Source organism: Oncorhynchus clarkii, chromosome 19 (assembly GCF_045791955.1).
Source record: "Oncorhynchus clarkii lewisi isolate Uvic-CL-2024 chromosome 19, UVic_Ocla_1.0, whole genome shotgun sequence".
Classification (NCBI taxonomy): Eukaryota; Metazoa; Chordata; class Actinopteri; order Salmoniformes; family Salmonidae; genus Oncorhynchus; species Oncorhynchus clarkii.
The window spans coordinates 46,354,311-46,362,954 of NC_092165.1; positions in this window are offsets into that span (position 1 = coordinate 46,354,311).

Sequence of the window (8,644 nt, forward strand, 5' to 3'; positions counted from 1 at the left end):
CAATTTTCACAGAACCGCTTGTTGCAATTTTGATGATGCTCTTGTTCAGATATTGGTAAGTGGATTGGAGACAGGGCATGAAAGGAATAACGAATCCAGTTGTTGGTGTCATCCATTTTGGGGAATTACCTGCGTAATTGCACACCCAACTCACTCCGGTGCTTCGCTACATCACATTTGACATTGTCTATAAGCTTGAGTTCATTTGCACACAAAAAATCATGCAATGATGTAAAGACCTGTGTGTTGTCCTTGTTAATGCAGACCGAGAAGAGCTCCAACTTCTTAATCATAGCCTCGATTTTGTCCCCACACATTGAATATAAACTCAGCAAAAAAAGAAACGTCCTTTTTTCAGGACCCTGTCTTTCAAAGATAAGATACAAATAACTTCACAGATCTTCATTACAAAGGGTTTAAACACTGTTTCCCATGCTTGTTCAATGAACCATAAACAATTAATGAACATGAACCTGTGGAAGGGTCGTTAAGACACTAACAGCAATTACGGTCACAGTTATGAAGTTTAGGACACTAAAGAGGACTTTCTACTGACCCTGAAAAACACCAAAAGAAAGATTCCCAGTGTCCCTGCTCATCTACGTGAACGTGGCATGAGGCACGAGTCATGAGGACTGCAGATGTGGCCAGGGCAATAAATTGCAATATCCGTACTGTGAGATGCCTAAGACAGCGCTACAGGGAGACAGGACGGACAGCTGATCGTCCTCGTAGTGGCAGACCACGTGTAACAACACCTGCACAGGATCGGTACATCCAAACATCACACCTGCGGGACAGGTACAGGATGGCAACAACAACAGCCCGAGTTACACCAGGAATGCACAATCCCTCCATCAGTGCTCAGACTGTCCGCAGTAGGCTGAGAGAGACTGGACTGAGGGCTTGTAGGCCTGTTTTAAGGCAGGTCCTCACCAGACATCACCGGCAACAATATCGCCAATGGGTACAAACCCTCCGTTGCTGGACCAGACAGGACTGGCAAAACGTGCTCTTCACTGACTAGTCGCGGTTTTGTCTCACCCAAAAGGGTGATGGTCGGATTCATGTTTGTCATCGAAGGAATGAGCGTTACACCGAGGCCTGCACTCTGGAGCGGGATCGATTTGGAGGTGGAGGGTCAGTCATGGTCTGGGGCGGTGTGACACAGCATCATCGGATTGAGCTTGTTGTCATTGCAAGCAATCTCAATGCTGTGCGTTACAGGGAAGACATCCTCCTCCCTCATGTTGTACCCTTCCTGCAGGCTCATCGTGACATGACCCTCCAGCATGACTGCCACCAGCCATACTGCTCGTTCTGTGCATGATATCCTGCAAGACAGGAATGTCAGTGTTCTGCCATGGCCAGCGAAGAGCCTGGATCTCAATCCCATTGAGCACGTCTGGGACCTGTTGGATCGGAGAGAGGGCTAGGGCCATTCCCCCCCAGAAATGTCCGGGAACTTTTTTCGAAAAGTACAGACCATTTTTTTAAACATTTGATTTGAAGCTCAACTTGCACTAAGACAACCTCATGGATGTTCTTATGAAAAACGATTTAGTCAGGACTAGCTACAAGGTTGCACAAACTGATGACTTAACCATGTAGCTATTGTCTGTCTGGTATTCCTTAAATTAAACACCATTTCAATGAAAAGCAAAGAATGTTGCTGGAGTGTTTGATAATAGTGGATTTCTGGAAACAGGTTAATGAGACTTAATCTAATCTTATAGATGTTGAAGTTCCCTTATGCCCAGAATTTCTCAGACGTAAAGGGGACTTGAACATTACTAAAGGGACAGATTTTAGAGTGGCATAATAGCTGCTAAGACAATGTTGTAAGGTTGTTTTTAGCCTGTAATGAAGCCTGAAACATTTTGATTTTAAAGATGTTCACTGCAAGATTACAATCAGCTTCTTCTATCACGTTGACAAATTGGATCAGGGCTGTGAATCTTATTTCAAATCTGTAGCAAAGTTCTACCTTTTTGAATTTGTTGAAGTTAATTTATATTTGTCTAAAGTCCAAAAACAAATTATTTTAAATAAATATAGGAATTTTCTTGCATAAAGCATATCTCATTTAATCATATCTGAATGTGTACCCTTTGAACAAAAAAATGTGTTATCTAAAACGCTTGCTCTCGGTTTCAGGAGGACATACTGTATGCAAGGTGCCCTTTCAAATGCAGACAGACAGGCTGATTATTTGTGATTGCATCCTTGCTTCGTCCCCCATTTGCCCCTTTTTTTTTACCTTGGTTTCTTGACTGGCTCTGTTTTGATTTGCCTGCTCTGAGTGTCAAAGGTTTTCAGAGGTATACTCTCTTTTCTTGCCTTGAGGCATAGGGGTAGACATCCTCCAAATATCTGCCGGGAAGCTTATTGATTTGTCAACGTAATGGTTGCAATATAATGGTAATGCCAGCTATGTAATTGAATGCATGTATTGGAAAGCAATCTTCTCACTGTTGGAAATGGGTAGGGAGTGTTTCTGTTTGTTGTTTTTTTGGGTGGTGTGGCAAAAGTAGAAACGTAGTTTGTAAGATGGAGTGGCTTTCAATAGGATCAGAGCCAACGTAATTGAGTTCATATACTCAGTGTACAGCAGTCACATTTGGCTGGGCTTGGAGAGAAGGGGGTAATTGTGAGGATGGCAATCAAAGGGGTCATGCGTTTGAATTGAGGGACACATGGATGCAGATGGATGAACACCGTGTGTGTGCGTGTGCGTGTGTGTGTGTGTGTGTGTGTGTGTGAAAACTGTCCTATTTTTGTTCCATCTCAAATAAAATATTTTAACTGTTGAACATAAAAGTATAAACAGGCCATATGGATGTACAATAACCACAACAGATGATGGGGATATATTGTGGTGGTTGTGAATAGGCCCTGTGATGATGTAAATTGAAGAGGAGGCCTTTAAAAGTAGAACAGCCTACTGCATATGCATCAAGGCACATCAAAGCCCTTTCAGGGGTCACACATTTACATAGCGATATCACTGATGCTATGGGAACCCAGCAACCCTGTCTTTGGACCACTTCTGAATAAAGAGGGGGCTTGTGGAAGTCCTTCAACGTGATTAGAACAGGAGTCAAGGAAGTTCCCTTTGGTTTTCCTTTCCTTTAAAACAGGCTTAGGCTTGGAAGTCTGGCTCCTCAAGTTCCTGATAGGCATCCTTGTAACATGCGTGTTACATACACATTTTGGTAAAGGCACTGGTACAAGAAACTAGGCCTTTGATGGTGTGAGTTGTACATTTGATTGATGGGACATGCATAGAGCTAGAATGGTCCTCCATCTCTGCTGCCTTTATTCATGGTGTTTATGTGATTTCACTGACTGTGACAATGATATCCGTTTTGTCCTTGAAGGCCATTTACTTACTATGTGCCTGACTTATTGGACACAACTGCCGTACACTATTTAAGTGCTCTCAATGTCAAAGATCACTGTCACAATGACTGACTATTGCTTTTTGAAATTATGCTTTTAACAAGGTTATTCACTTTTCTGTGCATTTTCAGGAGAGAAAAGACAACTGAAAACCTACTCTGCAGTACAGTCTAAAGGTAAGTTAGGAATGCAGCCACATCCATCCTAAATAATGCTGTCTCTATCTCTGTTTCTCATCATGAAGTAAGCTAGTTGTTAGCAATATTATGAACCACTTGAGATGTTATGCTAATGACAGAATCATCCATCTATGCATGGTTCACAAATGGGTGTGAAAAGGGCACATGGACAATTATTCAATATCTTGCTCTCTGTTATAGCAATGCTACATCTGTAATTAGTATAGATTTCACAATGATCATATCAGTTCTTGTTTGGATTTGAATACCCCCATCTCTGCTTTTATGAATGTCATGATTCAGTATCATGCCTCAAATGTTGGTTCTGTGTTATGGATTATTTATATTTTTGGGGAGATTCAGACGATAGCAACACCAAGATAGAAGCTGCCTTACGTCCTCAGCCCTACAATACGAACAATGACAACTCTGAGAATTATTATGACTGACTACCTGAGTAAAGGGATTATTATGACTGACTACCTGAGTAAAGGGATTATTATGACTGACCACCTGAGTAAAGGGATTATTATGACTGACTACCTGAGTAAAGGGATTATTATAACTGACTACCTGAGTAAAGGGATTATTATGATTGACTACCTGAGTAAAGGGATTATTATGACTACCTGAGTGAAGGGATTATTATGACTGGCTACCTGAGTAAAGGGATTTTATAAATGAAATGTATTTATTATTTTAACCCCCTTTTCTCCCTAATTTCGATCTTGTCTCATCGCTGCAACTCCAATGGGCTCGGGAGGGAAGGTCGAGTCATGTGTCCTCCGAAACATGACTCGCCAAACTGCGGTCCTTAAAACCTGTTGCGTTGAGCAATCCCGTATCCGGGAGCGTAATTATAGCCTCAAGCTCATTACCATAACGCAACGTTAACTATTCATGAAAATCGCAAATGAAATGAAATAAATATATTGGCTCACAAGCTTAGCCTTTTGTTAACAACACTGTCATCTCAGATTTTCAAAATATGCTTTTCAACCATAGCTACACAAGCATTTGTGTAAGAGTATTGATAGCTAGCATAGCATTAAGCCTAGCATTCAGCAGGCAACATTTTCACAAAAACAAGAAAAGCATTCAAATAAAATCATTTACCTTTGAAGAACTTCGGATGTTTTCAATGAGGAGACTCTCAGTTAGATAGCAAATGTTCAGTTTTTCCAAAAATATTATTTGTGTAGGAGAAATCGCTCCGTTTTGTTCATCACGTTTGGCTAAGAAAAAAAACAGAAAATTCAGTCATTACAACGCCAAACTTTTTTCCAAATTAACTCCATAATATCGACAGAAACATAGCAAACGTTGTTTAGAATCAATCCTCAAGGTGTTTTTCACATATCTATTTGATGATAAGTCATTCGTGGCAGTTTGGTTTCTCCTCTGAAGCAAATGGTAAAATACACGCAGCTGGAGATTATGCAATAATTGCAAAGGAGGACACCAAGTGGAGCACCTGGTAAATGTAGTCTCTTATGGTCAATCTTCCAATGATATGCCTACAAATACGTCACAATGCTGCAGACACCATGGGGAAACGACAGAAAGTGTAAGCTCATTCCTGGCGCATTCACAGCCATATAAGGAGACATTGGAACAAAGCGCATTCAAAATCTTTCCTGTTTGAAATTTCATCTTGGTTTCGCCTGTAGCATCAGTTCTTTGGCACTCACAGATAATATCTTTGCAGATTTGGAAACGTCAGAGTGTTTTCTTTCCAAAGCTGTCAATTATATGCATAGTGACAAAATATCTTGTTTAAAACAGGAACGTTTTTTTATCCAAAAATTAAAAGAGCGCCCCCTATATCGAAGAAGTTAACACTCGCCCGCCTGCCAGCTGCACCAATGTGTCGGAAGAAACACTGTTCAACTGACGACCGAGGTCAGCCTGCAGGCGCCCGCCACAAGGAGTCGCTAAAGCACGTAGAGCCAAGTAAAGCCCCACCGGCCAAATCCTTCCCTAACCCAGACGACGCTGGACCAATTGTGCGCCACCCTATTGGACTCCCGATCACGGCCGCTTATGATACAGCCCGGGATTGAACCTGGGTCTGTAGTGACGCCTCTAGCACTGCGATGCAGTGCCTTAGACCGCTGCGCCACTCGGGAGGCTAGAGAAAAGGGATTCTTAACAGAAGCTGCTGAGAACGATTTAGAGAATGTCACCAGACTGTTTAATTTTTTTCTTCCATCCATTACCCTTATCTGGCTAGATTATTTTTACGTTGTAAAATGTATGCGTACTGTATCGTACAAGAATAATAATAATAAACCTGATGCCTCTTACTGTGGATAAAGTATGTGAAGCGTTTTTTTAAAAACACGCCGATGTTAACCCTGCTTCAGTCTCTTTATCTGAACGACTCTTACAACTCATAATAACAGCTTGAAATAGATTAATCTGGTCTTTTAAAGCGATTTGTTTGCACTAGGCTGGAAATCATGCATTTTGAATGCTGCTAGCATCTCCGAGTGGTCTGCATCTAGCATGCTTGAGTGTAGTGATGTGAGTCACCTGTGAAATGACAAAGCACAATGGCCACTCTGGATGTTACCAAACGACCGGCAGACCTGTTGAAGTGGCCCATCGCCCAGGACAAGATAATAATTTATTAAATTCCTATAGTACTTTTCATGGTATCTCAAAGACGTATCGTCGTGTTTACAGTAGAAACAACGGATCACAATGTATGTTTTTGGAACTGTTTAGTGAAGTTGTAGTTATGTACAAAGATGATATCAGACCTGTATTAGTTTTCTTTTTCATTTCCCATGTGCCTTTTTTTATTGCTGTAAGGAATGTTTTAGTACAATCATGTTTTCATGTTTTATTTTTGTATGCTTTTTGATCAAATTATTGTTGGAGTAGACATGCAGTACTCAGAAACATAATTAAATTTGATATGAAAAAAAGATGTGGTCTTTGTTGGTCCACTTTGTTTAACCCCTCAACCTGCCCCCCCTCCCATCTACCCTATTCCTTTTCACTCTTAAAGTAACAGTACCTCTCAGTGACGGTGGCTGTGTTCAAGAGAAGCAAAACCGTAATGTGTCATGGGTGAATTGTGACTGACTGACTGATCTACAAATAATAATGATTTGTTATTTATAATGCAATATTCTATGTAGATCAGTCAGTTGGCAGTTGCCTGCACTGTCGGCTGCAATGTCAAACAATCTCAATTAATATTTACTCCACACACAGAAATGCATACAAAGCACTCCCTTGCACTACATTTGGCAAATCTGACCATAACTCTATCTTCCTAATTACAGCTTACAAGCAAAAACTCTAACAGGAAGTACCAGTGACGGGTTCAATACAGAGGTGGTCAGACGGATGGTAAGCTACAGGACTGTTTCACTAGCGTAGACTGGAATATGTTCCGGCATTCATCCGATGGCATTGAGGAGTTGACCACATCAATCACCGGCTGTGACCATACATACATTTCCCAAACAGAAACCATGGATTACGGTCAACATCCGCGATGAGCTAAAGGTTAGAGCTGCCACTTTCAAGAAACGGGACACATCCGGACTCTTATAAGAAATTCCCGCTACGCCCTCCGACGAACCATCAAACAGACAAACTGTCAATACAGGACTAAGATTGAATCCTATTATACCATCTCTGATGCTCGTTGGATGTGGCAGGGCTCACAAACTATCACAGATTACAAAGGGAAACCCAGACGCGAGCTGCCCAGTGACGCGAGCCTACCAGATGAGCTAAATGCCTCCTATGCTCTCTTCGAGGCAAGCAACACTGAACCAGACATTAGAGAACCAGCTGTTCCAGACGACTGTGCGATCACGCTCTCCGTAGCCAATGGGAGTAAGACCTTTAAACAGGTTAACATTCACAAGGCCGCAGGGCAAGACAGATTACCAGGACGTGTACTCCGATCATGCGTTGACCAGCTGACAAGTGTCTTTACTGATATTTTCCAACTTCCCCCTGGCCCAGTCTGTAATACCTACATGTTTCAAGCAGACCAGCATAGCCCTGTGCCCAAGAATGCTAAGGTAACCTATCTAAATTACTTTTGCCACGGAGCACTCACATCTGTAGCCATGAATTGCTTTGAAAGGCTGGTCATGGTTCACATCAACACCATCATCCCAGACACCCTGGACCCATTCAAATTCTCATATAGATCCACAGTTGAAGCAATCTCTATTGCACTCCACACTGCCCTTTCCCACCTGGACAAGAGGAACACCTATGTGAGAATGCTGTTCATTGACTATAGCTTAGCGCTTAACACCATAGTGCCCTCCAAGTTCATCACATGGTCTGGAAAAGTTTTTGACAATTATTACATTACAAAGTCATGGAAGTTAATGTAATAATTTCTGATATTGTCATTTATTTAATAACAACCAATATATCAGCCAGGATCGGAATGACACTAGCAGGTCTGTGTTTGCATGCGTCACCTGCATGTGTGCCTTTGCTCAAGGAGAGAGAGACCGTCGGACATTGCAGCAGCAGGTAGGCCTATAAAATATGATAGAGAACAGACTAACTAGAGAGCCAATTCAAAACACATCTGAACCCTCTAGTTAGCTGTTTAGCTATTATTACCATGTACTCATGTTTTCATCATGTCCCTAAAAACTATCCACCAACACGAGCGAATAAGGCCATACAAAGTTAATTAATTAAAATTATTATTTTTGATGAAATGTACGATTCACTTCACCATTGTATTAGTTGGGATTTGGTTCAACTGCAGTGAATCGAACCATGTGAATCAAAATAATACTTTTCCCCTTATCGCGAACATACATTTTAGGAAAATAGATTAGATGTAGCCTTTCTTTTGGTTTATGTGGCTACAAAACTGGTTTGTTTGGGCTTCCTATGTATGGGACATTGCAACACAATATATGCTAGTCAGCTTGCAAAGTAAACACTTCTAAGGTAGTTAAGATATACTGTATATAACTAAACTAGAAAAGGTACATTTCCTGAAGAAAATTTGTGGGCTTGCTTCACTGAACAAAATATTTGTAGCCTGCCATAGCCATTTGATC